Raw genomic sequence first — 15,694 nt, forward strand, 5'->3', positions numbered from 1 at the left:
AATCATGACTCACTAAAAGCTAATCATAGTAACCAGTGTCACCCTTTTGAGCCTTATGAACCCCATGTTATATTGTTGAGTATGACATGTACTTTCGCTTGCTTTACTTTTTAATTCTTTGGAAAAATCCTGGATGGGTACCAGATTGCTAGAGTTTGAAGAAGTTAGGCTTGTGATCAACCAGTCAGTTATACCTGTGGAGTTGGAGTCTTCACCTAAAGAACGGAGTTGTCTTGCCATTGTTTGTTGTCTAAGGTTATAATCTCTTGTACTAAGTACGTTATATATTAAGCGTTGTCTTTTGATATTACCCTTATTTGTAGCTGTATGTGAGATTTGACTTCTTCGGCTCACATATGGTGTGTATCTAGTTTTATCCTTAAAACCAGGTGCTACAAAGTGGTATCAAAGCAAAGCTGACTGTAGGACGCAAGCCTAGTTAGAACCGGATGTTTTAGCATGCTTTCATCCTTGCCTAGTTCTTGCTTTCTCTTTAACCTTGTTAATTGCTAAAAGTTATGCTTACTTTTGTCTCCATTCTAAACCCTCTCTTTGTCTAATAGATGGATCATAACGAGGATACCACCGGCATCAGAGGACAGGAGGACCAAGCTATGTCGCCCTTGATCGCATTTGATAAGGAAAAGCTATTCGCAATGCAAAAGCAAGTACTAGAAGGAATGACTCAACATGGGAATTCACAACATGCTTCTCGCAAGATTAGATCAACATACCAAAGGGGCCAGTGAAGAGACAAGTTGTAGAAGCTTGGAAGAATATTAAATCCAATGAAGGTGTCAACAGTAAGATGCTTGGAAGTCAGGATCAATGTCATTGTTGTAAGCATTATGGTTTCCCATGTCTCCAAAACAAGCAAAATAAGAGGGAAGTAAAGTTGAGCCCGAATTGTGAGGATAATGTGGATAAGAAGAGGAAGGCAAACTCACTGGAGCTAGTATTGGGAAGCAATCGACATTTGAATTTGTCACATCTAGCTCTGATCCCTAGTCAGATAAATCTAAATTGTAAGTAGTTAGAAGCATCTCAAGCTAAAACTACTCCACATGAGGTATGCATAGATGGGTGGACTATCAATTGTAAGGAGTTTCAACCCCAAAGGACCAAGCAAGATAAGAAGCAAGCCAATCAAATGAAGGTGCAACTTTAGAGTCAGCAAGCTAACAACACACCAAGCAACAATTTCGTGGAGTATGATTTCACAAAAGATCCAGCTAAGAGAGTGTGTTATCATTGCCAACAGGAAGGACATTATGTTAAATCTTGTCCATAGAAGAATCAACAGTTGTACCATAGAAGTAGCCAGAGTTAGGTCACTACAGGACTCTGACTAGCAAGTGTTGGTGACGTACAATACGAAGGAAGACCTTGATGAGACTGATAAATGGAGTCATGATGGGATACGCAAGATCAATGAAGTGGAGAATAATTTACACCATCCTGACACAAGAGATGCTACTCTGGATGCCCCAGGAGTCACACTGAGTTTAAGAAATAGGAGTGTGTGTTCCCTTGTGTAATAAAAACGCTAGTAGCGAAAGTCGAGTCTGTGTGCCTTGTGAACCTTTAGTGTTTGGTTGGTTTGTTTTAGTGCTTATGTTTGAGTTGGATCTTTGTAATGAGTGCAATGATCTTGTGGGGTATGTCCACAATTTCTTTTAGTTTATTATAGGGCTAATATATAAGGATTACTGAAATAAATAGTTGGGTTTTGGTTTTCTCTTGTTAGCTCATCCTGCCTTTCCAGAGCAACCTGTCTTTATCGGTTTATATCTCTGTTTTTGGACGACAAAAAATCATGAGAAAATTCTGGACAATAGTAGACTTCAATATATTTCTCTGGCCTCAAGGACCACCCAGATAGCTGTTATGGTTTGGTAGTTATGAAAATCACAAGGCGATACATCTGCGCTGTTTGAAGACTGTAACAGTTTTGGTTGTGCACTGTTTTCGACCAACTTAACTAAAGATTCTGGAAAAGTGTTCTATAATAAAGTTGTAGGGAATTTGATAATCTTTCCAACGGTGTAAAATACAATTTCATTAGATTAACATAATGAGAGTTACAGCTGTTTTACTGCACTGCTGTTTTTCATTCCGCGAGCAAATTTCAAGTTACTTGTTTCTACCCTTGCGCATGAGTTCCATTGTGATGTCAGAACGTCCTTATGCTAGTTAACTCATCTAGAAGAAGGTGCAAGCTACCCTTTTGTGTCCCCTAGTTGACCTTTTGTTAAGGGGAGTAGCCAAGTTGAAGCATTTGTAAGATGAAGTTTCTTACATTCTTGTGCTTCATTTGGAAGTATCAGTTATCTCTAGGGTTGGGTCTCCTCTTGTCTCTCTTGCCATCATTCCTATCTTGTCATCTCTTGAAGCTACAATTAAGGATCTTATAAACGACTGAATCCTAATTCATACCTGTTGAAAACAGATGGTTGCCACCAGGAGAAGTGTTTCGCATGGTGATAGAAGGAATGATCCCAATTCTAATCCACCACCACCAAATCCTCCAACTATAGAGCAAGCTTTGATGATGTAGACTCAACTATTATAGACTTTTGTTCAAAATGCATTGAACAACCCACATCAAGCACCACCTAGTGATAAGCGTGGCCAATTTATGAAGGGACACCCACCGACATTCTCTCATACAAGTGACCCACTAGAAGCTGATGACTGGCTTAGAGCCGTGGAGCGACAACTTAACATAGTCCAATGTAATGATCATCAGAAGGTGCTTTATGCTTCTGGTCAACTAGAAGGAACTGCCCAAGACTGATGGGAGTCATTTGAGTATGGATGTCCCAATAATGCTCCTACTATCACATGGTAGGAATTCAAGGAGAATTTTAGGTCGTACCACATTACTGCAGGATTGATAGAACGCAAGCAGGACGAGTTCAGGTCCCTGAAGCAAGGGTCAATGTCGGTATGTGAGTATCGTGATGTGTTCACTCAATTGTCACGCTATGCTCCAGAAGATGTGGATAATGATGCTAAGAAACAGAAATGCTTTCTGAAAGGATTGAATGATGGGCTTCAACTACAACTGTTGACCGTTGTGTATGTCGACTTCCAAACATTGGTGGATAGGGCAATTGTGATTGAGAATAAGCATCGGGAGATGCAAGAAAAGAAAAAGAGGATGCAAATCCAATCTACAGTTAGAAACACATGCCCTCGTTATACTCCCTAGCTAGAATTCTAGCAGTGGTACCCGAAATCAACTGGTCAATGGAATCTTGATCCTCCTTAGGAACTCCATCAGTACCAGCAAGAGCACCAGTATGTGGATCAGACTCTACTCCAAGGACAGCCAGACAACATGACTATGAAGGATAGTGTATCCAACACTCCCTCAATGGGAAAAGAATGTTACCACTGTGATGAACTTGGTCACTATGTGGACAAGTGCCCGCTAAAATGAAAACAACAACCCCACCACAGAAACAAGGAGTAGCAGAACTATGTACTAGGCAAGGTCAACCATGTGACTATGGAAACCGCACAAGAAGCCCTAGATGTTATGTTTGGAACATTCTTAGCCAACTCAAACCCTGCATCAGTTTTGTTTGATTCTAGAGCTTCGCATTCCTTTATTTCTACTGATTTTGTGAAGAAAAACACTTTGATTAAACATATCGTGAAGAAGGTTGTGCTAGTTAAGTCACCAGAAGGGGAAATGAAAGCAACATTGTGTTGTCCCATGGTCAAGCTCAATTTAAGGGGGGCAAACTTCCAAGCAAACCTTTTGGTCCTAAATTCCTCCATCATTGATGTGTTATTGGGAATGGACTAGCTAACGGCACATCATGCGGTGATCCAATGCGCGAACAGAGTTGTGCTTTTGAGAACGAGATTAGGTGAAATGATTGAAGTTAAGGCAATTCCATAAGCTTTGGAGACCTTCATTGTTAATCATGTGAAAGGTGCAATCCTGGAAGAGACTAAAGTGGTGAAGGAGTATTCCCAGTTTTTTGAAAACAACTTTTGAGTCTCGAGAAAGTGAAGATCTAAAGGCAGAGTATCCATATCTCTTTGATCACCATCTTCCAAATCTCAAGGATGAGATTCATCTTAAGGGGGGTAGAATTGTAACACCCTGAAATTTGCTCCTTTTGAAATAGAGTTAAAGTGATTTAAATTTTGTATTTTTGTGTTCATCAAATATAGAAAAAATAATATCTTTCATTAAATTAAAATTCAACATAAGGTTTAGCAACTTGTTTGTGAATACATGCTGGTGCATTGGAATTATTGGAATGTGTGGCTTTGGCTAAAATTTAAAATGGTTTGAATTGCTTTTGAAAATGAGTTTGGAAAATGCTTTGGAATAAAAGAAAAGAAGAAAACCCTCTCTCCCACTTCTAGCCCAAGTAGCCCAGTCCCCTCCCTCTCTTTTGGCCTACAGGCCTGGCCTGCCCCTGCCTTTCTCCTGTAGGCCCAAGCCGCCGGAGCCTGTTCCTGTTCTCCTCACTTTCTTTCGGCCTATTGGCCCAACCGTCGTGTCCTCTCCCTTTCTGTTTGGCTGATAGCCTGACCCTATGCTCTCTCTCGCTGATGAGGCAACCCCACCTGTTGGTCGTCTCCTTCCTCCCGTATGCGAGCTAGACTCGGTCGGGATGGAAACCCGCCGCCGCACGCCCTGATTTTCCCAAGATACGGTGTGTTCCCCATGCCTAGACCTCCCATAAATAGGAGCCCAAGCTCATGCTGCCCTCCCTAAACCCTAGCATTGTAGCCGCCTTTATTTGGATCTCGCCGTGTCGGAGCTCGACCCGCCGCTGCCGTAGCCGTCGTCTGTCGCTTCACCGACCTGAAGAGCCATCTTGCTAGCTTCATAAATTGGTAAGACCACCGTGGGTTCCCAGCGCTTGATCTCTCTTGCTCTCTATCACTCGCGTGACCTTGTTGAACCAACCGAGCTACCAAACTGAGCATAGTGCCGCCCTCAAACTCATGTGGCTCATTCCGATCCCCTAGGCGAGTTCATCGTGCTCCACTCTTCCTTCTTGTGCTTTTCCCGAGCCATTTCGTGGTCTCTAGGGCCCTAGCCATGCGCCCCGGTGAGGTCCACTCGTCGTCAGCCATGTCTACCATCACACTGCTACTGTAGCCAGTTGGCTCCCCTCTCTCTCTCTCCCTCACCCTTCTAATCTCAGCCGTTCATCTCAGATCTAGCAGCCGAGATCGGCCGATATCCATTCGGCTGGCGTTTTTGCTAAAGATTCCCTCCCTTTCCTAGATAACCAACCTGCAGTCCCTGGCTCAGAATTAAAATCCTATTCTGATTTATTTTAATTCGAAAATTAATCTCAGTATTTACAAAAGTGCCACTGCTCTTATTTTATGCACAACTTCTCTGTTTTAACTCCGTTTTGACCCATTCAAGTTGCGTTAGATTCGTAACAACGTAATCTATGTGATAGTAATCTTGCTTAACACATTTTATGCTTTTAAATAAAATATTAACTTGATCAATCTATATGCAACTAGTTTTTTAATTAAAAGTAACTTAGGCTTTCCACTTGGGTCTTTTATAAATAAAATAAGATAGGATCCATCATGGTTTTCCAAATCAAGTATAATTTGTTTTAAGTAAATTTAGATATTTTAGATAAATATCTTATATATGCTTTTATACATTTAAAATAAATGAAGCCTATAGTTTCTTTTTAAAGTAAATCTTTCGGAGCCGTTTCTCTTTTACCGTAGCTCTGATTAGAGTGCTTTTCGTGTACGTGTGTTCGTTGCAATGCGTAGATTAGTTTTCAAACCTTTTTCATCGATTGGTGTACTCCTCTAATCTATAGTCTTTGTTTGCTATGCATGTGTGTGTTTGGATGCTTGTGTGGTGCTCTATGATCATGTCCCGTCGGTGAGAAGTGCGTTGGTGATCTAGAAGAAGTCCTATGGAGGTTACGATTCAGTAGAAGAAGGATCCGAGTTCAAGGCAAGTATAGCATGGGATCATCCTTGTTTCCTAATAACTTTTAATATCATTTAATTCATGTGCATGTGTCTACCTTGTTACCCCTAAGGATATCCTAGCTTTTATATCTTGTACCTTGACACCCGTGGGACATTGCATTGGGTAGTATGATGCTAGTGCTCTAATTAAATAACCATGATCTGTAACTTGACTAATGATATATGCAATAAACATTAAAATATGATTTTTAGCAACATGGATAAAGGGGGCTAGAGTATTCGGATACTTTCCAAATGCTTTAGATTACTCTCTGTAAGGACTTATCTGTAAGTGAACACTCGGGACTTACAATACAACCATGAGAGCTATGGCTTCAGCTTTGGCTTTAGCTAAGTAAACTGAGCTTTCGTAGCTCGTTAGTGGTTTCCAAAAGGCACAGGAGAGGCCTAGGTTGTAGAATGGCTTCTTGTCTCTCAGAGTGTGTATAGTCTGCGTGGAATGTGCCACTCTGTTAGAGGGGCTCCATTCACCTAGCTGCTGAAACCTAGCGGCTACTAACTTGTTAGAGGGACCTTCGAAAGGCTTCATAGTGAACCCTACCTACCTTCCTTAGAAGTGGGTCAAGAGGCTCGTGACCTCGGGTGAAAGGGCAAATCACGACTCATGGGTAAAGATGTACAACCTCTACAGAGTGTCTTAAAAGTTAAAACTGGTATATCAGCTGTGCTCACGATCACGAGCAGCCTAGACCCCCTATGGAATAGATGATGAACACTGATGACACTAATGATTATTGTTTCTTGCTATACGTTATTCTTGTTTACATGATCATGTGGTTATTTGGGGCTGATGCTGAACTTGTTGCTACTCAATTGCTAAAATCATGACTCACTAAAAGCTAATCGCAGTAACCAGTGTCACCCTTTTGAGTCTCATGAACCCCATGTTATATTGCTGAGTATGACATGTACTTACGCTTGGTTTACTTTTTAATTCTTTGGAAAAATCCTAGATGAGTACCAGATTGCTAGAGTTTGAAGAAGTTAGGCTTGTGAACAACTAGTCAGTTGTCCCTGTGGAGTTGGAGTCTTAACCTAAAGAACGGAGTTGTCTTGCCGCTGTTTGCTGTCTAAGGTTATAATCTATTGTACTAAGTATGTTATATATTAGGCATTAGTCTTTTGAATTATCCCTTATTTGTAAGCTATATGTGAGATTTGACTTCCTGGGCTCACATATGGTGTGTATCTGGTTTTATCCTTAAAACCAAGTGCTACACCACACCATCATCATGATCTTCACCATAGCTCCACCACTTGGAATAGTGCTACCTATCTCATGATCACTATGATAAACTAGGTTAGCACTTATGGTTTCATCAATTCACCAAAACCAAACTGGAGCTTTCAATCTCCCCCTTTTTTTATAATTGATGACAACCCTTTCACAAAGATATGAATTGAAATTCATTTGAATCCATGTTGTTTGCCCAAGCATATTTACCATGTGTAAAAGGATATGGACAAGTTTCATGAACCCCAAATGGTAGCATTAGCTCCCCTTACATATGTGCTAAGAGTTTGGATAGAAGCTTGCACATATGCATGAATTTGAGCTGTGGGAGAATAATGTCTACCAAATGATGCAAAGGTATAAGAGATGGACCTTTGAAGCGTGATACCAATCAGAGTGCACCAAATATATCATCCTTAGCACCATTAGTAACTAGACATACACAAAAACTAAAATACCGATGAGATCAACATTAGAAGTCAGGGTCTAGTTTTCACAATATAAACACAAGTCTAGTTACACAACCTATGCATGCTAGTTTTTTTATTTCATCAATCAAACCTACAACTAGTATACACTACACAATCATGAAATTTTAATTTAAAACTTGTGCCATGCAAGCAAACATATTAAATGCACATTCAAATGCAACATACAAGTTTATGAGCTTGCTCCCCCTACTTGTGTGCTCAAAATTTTAATTAATCCCCTTACTTTCATATTTCTCCCCCTATGTCAAAGTTCTCCCCCTTTGTCATTTAACCTTATCTTTGTGCAATTTCTCCCCCTTTGTCATCAATGACCACACAGGTTCAATTTCAGATAGGTTAAGATTATCAATGTCAATCAATGGGGTGAGGATCATTTTCCCAAATTTGGTTCAATCTAGAGCACTTGCCTAAGATATTTAACTCGATTTGATCCTAAGGACAAGCTTCTTCACACCAGCATTTCAAGGGTTATCTTGTACCATGTTGAGTTAAACACTTATAGCTCATTTTCTAGATCAAACACTAGGTTCACGAGCCCACAAACATGTCATATGCTACCACTAGATCAAGTCAAGCATAGAAGCAATAGTGGTACCATACAAGCATCAAAATCATTTGATTTTCATGAATGAGCCTATAAGACATGAGGAATGACTAGATGCACTAAATAAGTCCTTAGCAAAGAATGTATGCATGCCAATCAACTTTTACCTTGGATTGCTCGAAGGAAAGGCGTGTCATATAAGTGGTGGTGCATCAACACATATTTGAGAAATTCAATATGTTCATCTCATTCCTTAGCTTTGCAAAACCTTTTCTCATCCAATGGCTTGGTGAATATGTCAGCAAGTTGATCTTCAGCCCACACTCTCAATGCAAATGTCCCATTTTTGTAGATGATCTCTAGTGAAATGATGGCGAACATCAATATGTTTTGTTCTTGCATGTTGAACCGGATTGTTGGTTAGCTTGATTACACTCTCATTGTCGCATAGCAATGGCACTTTCTTGAACTTGATTCCAAAGTCATTCAAGGTGGCCTTCATCCAAAGAATTTGTGCACAACAACTACCAGCGGATATGTATTTGACTTCAGTGGTTGATAATGCAACACTATTTTGCTTCTTTGATAACCCTGAAATAAGTGATCTTCCCAATAATTGATATGTGCTCAAAGTGCTCTTCCTTTCAACCTTGCATCCCGCATAGTTCAGAGTCCGAATATCCAACAAGTTCAAACTTTGCTCCTTTGGGATACCACAAACCAACATTTTGTGTATGCTTCAAATACCTCAATATTCTCTTTGTTGCCTTCAAATGACTTTCTCTTGGTGAGGCTTGAAATCTTGTACACACTAAACATGACATCCGACCTTGATGTGGTCACATAGAGTAGGCTTCCAATCATAGACCGATACAACTTTTGATCCACCATGTTGCCACTTGCATCACTATTCAAATTGTCATTTGTTCCCATTGGTGTACTAATGACTTTGCTTTCATTCATGCCAAACTTCTTGAGCATGTCTTTGATGTACTTGCCTTGACTCACAAATATACCATTCTTCAATTGCTTGATTTGAATACCAAGGAAATAACTTAACTCTCCAATCATGGATATCTCAAACTCATTAGCCATCATCTTCTCAAACTCTTCACAAAAGTCTTGATTGGTTGATCCAAAGATGATGTCATCAACATAGATTTACAACACAAACAAGTTCTTGCCAATCTTCTTGGTGAAAAGAGTAGTGTCAACCTTGCCCATTATGAACCCTTTAGAGAGGAGAAAGTCCTCAACCTCTCATACCATGCTCTAGGTGCTTGCTTCAAGCCATATAGTGCCTTCTTTAACTTGTACACATGGTGGGGCCTCTTGTCATCTTGAAAACCAAGTGGTTGCTCAACATAAACTTCTTCATTGATGTAGCCATTGAGAAATGCACTCTTGATATCCATTTGATAGAGCTTGATGTTGTGGGCACAAGCATAGGCTAGCAAGATTCTAATTGCTTCTAATCTAGCAACCGAGGCATATGTTTCTCTAAAGTTAAGACCTTCCACTTGTGTATGGCCTTGTGCTACCAATCTTGCTTTGTTCCTTACTACTATCCCATCTTGATCTTGCTTGTTTCTATAGACCCATTTGGTTCCAATCACATTGTGGTTCTTTTGGTCTCTCAACTTAATTCCCATACTTGATTTCTTGTGAAGTTGTTCAATTCTTCATGCATTGCATTCACCCAATCAATATCATTCAATGCTTCATATATCTTCTTTGGTTCAATGGATGACACAAATAAGAAATGCTCACAAAATAAAGCCAATCTTGATCTTGTTTGTACACCTTTAGAAATATCTCTAATTATAGTGTCCAATGGATGATCCCTTGCAATATTGGTTGGTTGGAGTATTGGAACTTGATTGCTTGCACCTGCTTGATCATTTGATTGATATGATATACTAGCCACTTGACCTTGCATATTGTCATGGGAGCCACTTGTGCTTGCTTGATTGGTGTCAATTTGCACATTTGAATTAGAGAGCACTTGCACTTGATCACCTTCATCATCATTCACTTGCCTAGCCCTCAATTCACAAATATCCATGTTCTTCATGGCATTTAAAAGTTGAATGCCTCTAACATGTTTCTAAGTTCTCATTCCCATCTTAGGAACCCTTGGTTTCATCAAATTCAACATCATGTACCTTCTCAAAAGTACCACATGCCAAATTCCTAAACTCTATATGCTTTGCTAGTGGTTGAGTATCCAAGCAAGAATCCTTTATCACACTTCTTGTTAAACTTGCTCAATCTAGTGCCTTTCTTCGACATATAGCATTTGCAAACAAAGACCCGAAAATATGCAATGTTAGGCTTTCTACCTTTTAAGAGCTCATATGGTGTCTTCTCTTTCAATGGGTGACAATAGCAAGCTGTGTTGATAGCTTTGGCCCAAAAGGATTGACTCACATTGTACTCACTAAGCATAGATCTTGCCTATATCAATGAGTGTTCTATTTTTTCTCTCAACAAGGCCACTTGATTGTGGAGTATACTTGGCCGAGAATTGATGTCTAATTCCAAAATCATCACACAACTCATCAATTCTAGTGTTCTTGAACTCACTCCCATTGCCACTTCTAACTCTCTTGATGGTTGTTTCAAACTCATTATGTATTTCCCTTGATGAATGATTTAAATGTTGCAAATACATCACTTTTGTCTACTAGAAAGAATGCCCTAGTGTATCTAGTGTAATCATCCACTATCACAAAGCCATATTTGTTTCTACTGATGCTAGTGTATTGTGTTGGCCCAAACAAATCCTATGTGCAATAACTCAAATGCCTTGCTAGTGCTCATTATGCTCTTCTTAGGATGGATGTTTCCAACTTGTTTGCCAGCTTGACAAGAGCTACAAAGCTTATCCTTCTCAAACACAACATCTTTCAAGCCTCTAACCAAGTCATGCTGAACCAATCTATTCAATTATTTCATTTCAATATGACCAAGCCTTCTATGCTATAACCAACCCATACTAGACTTAGTGAACAAGCATGTTGACAATTGAGCTTCACTAGCATTGAAATCAACCAAGTATAGATTCTCATATCTAAAGCCTTTGAAGATCAAGTTAGAGCCATCTACACTTATGATCTCTACATCATCTACCCCAAATATGCATTTGAATCCAACATCACACAATTAAGCCAGCGGATAGCAAATTGAAGTTCAAGCTCTCAACTAGCAACACATTGGATATGCTCATGTCATTGGATATTACAATCTTACCAAGCCCTTTGACTTTGCCTTTGCCATTGTCGCCAAATGTGATACTATCATAACCGTCCTTGCCATTGATATTGATTGAGTTGAACATTCTTGCATCACCGGTCATGTGTTGAGTGCACCCACTATCAAGAACCCAATGCCCTTCTTCGGCTTTATAATTGACCTACAAAAGAATATCAATTCTTTTTAGGTACCCAAACTTGCTTGGGTTCTTGAAGGTTAGTCACTAAGCTCTTTGGCACCCAAATGGATTTCTTCTTTGAGCCCATCCATGGTGCACCAATGAACTTAGCCTTCACACTATTAGTACCCTTAGTAAGCACATAGAAAGAATCAAGCTTAATTGAGGATACTTTGGCTTTAGCTTTCTTGTTCATGCACTTTTGCTCTATGTGACTAACTTGCTTGCAACTAATGCAAAAACCGACATTGTTCTTCACAAAACTAGTCTTGTGAGGAGCAAAGGCCGCCTTGCCTTTCTTGGGGTTATATCCCAATCTCTCTTTGTAGAGATAAGTTCTTTGTCTACCCAAGCACATAAGCCAGCGGTCCTCACCACCATAGACTTTGCCTAAGGCGCTGAGTGAGCTCATTTACCTCCTTCTTGAGGGTCTCATTCTCAACCATTAGTGAGGCATCACAAGTGAAACCATCACTACTAGACGAGGTAGAAGTGGATGTGCTACAAGAAGGGTTAGTGGGAGCAATAATGATAGGCTTGTAGAATGATTCATCAATTATATCACAAGTTAAGCCTACATCACATGTTTCAACATGCTCCTTCACATTTTGCTCATCAAGTAGAGAGGAATGAGCTTTCTCAAGCTTCTTGTGAGCCTTGCCAAGCTTCTCATGGGCTTCCTCTAGCCTCTCATGAGATGCATTGAGCTCATCAAAGGACTTGCTTAAGAGCTTTTAGTTCCTTACGCAAGCTTTTGCATTCCCTTCTCTTAATTTGAAAATGTTCTTTAGCATCATCTAACATGTCAAGTAGTTCATCCTTAGTTGGTTCATCATCATCACTATCACTATCATTTTCATTATCATGTTCCTCATCACATCCATCATCACAAGTTTGTACCTTAGTGGCCTTAGCCATGAAGCATGATGGAGTGTAGAAGAGAGAAGGCTTCTCATTTATGGCAATGCTTGCAAGAGCCTTCTTCTTGGTGGTCTTGTCATCATCACTATCATCATCATCACTTGAGGAAGCATCACTATCCCAAGTGACCACATATGAACCACCCTTCTTCTTCTTCTTCTTGATGGTCATCTTATCTTTCTTCTTATTCTTCTCTTTCTTGTCCTTCTTCTTGCTTTTCTTGTCATCATCATCATTATTACTATTGTATGGGCATTGAGCAATAAGATGATCCTTGCTTCCATACTTAAAGCACCTTCTTGCCTCTTCCTTATTCTTGGATGAAGACTTCTTTCTTCTAGCATGATAGCCCTTCTTCACCATGAACTTGCCAAATCTCTTCAAAAAGAGAGCCATCTTCTCATCATCCATCTCATCAAAGCTCAAGTCTTTATCTTCACTTGATGATTCTTGCTTTGCCTTGCCCTTGGATGATGTGGCTTTGAATGCCACACTCTTCTTCTCATCTTTCTTCTCATCTTTCTTCTCCTTCTTTTTTTCCTTCTCATCATCATCTCTATAGGTGTCATCGGTCATCACATCTCCCAACACTTGGTTTGGTGTCATGATGTCCAAACCACTCCTCACTAGAATAGTGACCAATGTGCCAAATCTCAAAGGTAAGCATCTCACGAACTTGTGGGAGAAGTCCTTGTCCTTCACTTCTTCTCTAAGTGCTTTGAGATCATTGGCAAGCACTTGAAGCCTATGGAACATCTCCGACACACTCTCATCTTCCTTCATCTTGAAACTTGCAAACTTCTCCTTGAGAATGTATGCCTTTGCACCCTTCATGGCTTGAGTGCCCTCAAATGATTCCTCTAACTTCTTCCATGTCTCGTGAGGCCTCTCAATGTTCTTGATTTGCTCAAACGTTCTCTTATCCAAAGCATCATAAATGGCACTAAGAGCAATGTCATTGTTTTGGAGTAGCACTTCTTTGGCGGCAGTGGGAGCCTCTTCATTGGCAATCTCAATCTTGGTCTCCCCCACCTTCCACACATTTCTATTGATTGACTTGATGTAGGTGGCCATCTTATCCTTCCAATAAGGATAATTTGAGCCATCAAATTGAGGTGGTTTCTTGGTGTTGTTGATTTGAGTCATTTTGACACCGAAGGTTGTTAAGCCTCAAATCACGGTAACCATGGCTCCGATACCACTTGAAAGGTCCTAATGGCTAGAGGGGGGTGAATAGCCTATTGAAAATTTCTACAACAACACTTAGTAAAGATGTTAGACAATTAAAAGGCAAAGCGAGTATTGCGCTAGCCTACTAAAAATGCAAGCCACCTATCACAATTCTAGTATCTATAGTCTCTATCCACACGAAGGCTATGTCACTACACTAAGTTAGTGTGCTCTCAAAAGCTAACTAAAGAGCTCCACTAACCACTAGACCTGACACAAGCTAGCTCTCAAAACTAATTACACTAAAGAGCGTAGCAACACTAGAAATATAAATACAAGAGAGGGGACGTGATGATTATACCGCCGTGTTGAGGAATTGAGCCAATCACAAGATTGAGCCAATCAATCAAGCACAAGATAACCAATGAAATCCTCGGACAAGGTGACACAAGATTTTTTACTGAGGTTCACTTGCTTGCTGGCAAGCTAGTCCTCGTTGTGGCGATTCACTCACTTGGAGGTTCACGGGCTAATTGACATCACACGCCAAACCCGCAACCGGGTTCCGCACAACCAACATAAGATGAGGATCACACAAGCCACGAGCAATCCACTAGAGTACCTTTTGGCTCTCTACCAGGAAAAGGTCAAGAACCTCTCACAATCACCACGATCGAAGCCGAAGACAACCACCTTCCTCCGCTCGACGATCCTCGCTGCACCAAACCTCTAGATGCAATCACTCAAGCAATGCACTTGGTTTTCACTTCCAATCTCACAAAGATGAAGAATCAATGATGGAGATGAGTGAAAGGGCTTTGACAAAGCTCACAAGGTTGTTATGTCAATGCAAATGGCCAAGAGAGTGAGCTTGAGCTGGCCAAGGGGCTTAAATAGAGGCTCCCAAGAAATAGAGCCTTTGGCCCCCTGCAGCTCACTGTCCTCGGGGTGATCGGACGCGCCGATCAAGATGATCGGACGCGCGGCACCCCAGTGTCCGGCCGTGGATCATCATCCACGTGTCCCCTTTTAAACCACGATCGCCCAATCTCCAACGGTCAAGTGACTCAGCGCGCTTGGTTAAGTGATGACCAAGCGCGGTGAGCCAACACCTAATGCTCCCACGTCGCGTCAGATCAACGCTGCCATGTGCGCCTCCAACAAACAACCGGACACACCGATCACCACAGCAGCCCGCGTGTCAGGTCACTTCCAGAGAGCATCCAGAGCGCCCAAATGCCGATCGAACGCGTCAGGTGAGCCTCGACCGGACGCACCCTAGCGTTAGGTCCATGTTCTCTTCACAATGTGCCACCACATCACCATACGTTAGCCTGACCGGACGCAGGACAGTCACGTTAGATCACAAGTTAACCAGCGTCCGGTCAGTTCTCCAGTCAGAGCCCGAGCGCGCCACCAAGTTTTATAATTGACCGGACTCACCACCCAGCGCCCGGTCAACACGAGTTCAGCGTCTGATCACTGTTTTTCAGTGACAATCACCTCCCTCACTTCACTAACTTCTTCACCCTTGCTCAAATGTGCCAACCACCAAGTGTATCACCTTGTGCATGTGTGTTAGCATATTTTCACAAACATTTTCGAGGGTGTTAGCACTCCACTACATCATAAATGCATATGCAATGAGTTAGAGCATCGAGTGGCACTTTGATAACCGTATTCCGATATGAGCTTCGCCCCTCTTAATAGTACGGCTATTGATCCTAAATGTGATCACACTCGCTAAGTGTCTCGATCACTAAATCAAAAAGCTCATATCAAGCTTCACCTTTGCCTTGAGCTTTTTGTTTTTTCTCTTTCTTCTTTTCCAAGCCGAGCACTTGATCACCATGGTCACCACACCATCATCATGATCTTCAACATAGTTCCAC

This window comes from Miscanthus floridulus, chromosome 8 (assembly GCF_019320115.1).
Source record: "Miscanthus floridulus cultivar M001 chromosome 8, ASM1932011v1, whole genome shotgun sequence".
In the NCBI taxonomy this organism is placed as follows: domain Eukaryota; kingdom Viridiplantae; phylum Streptophyta; class Magnoliopsida; order Poales; family Poaceae; genus Miscanthus; species Miscanthus floridulus.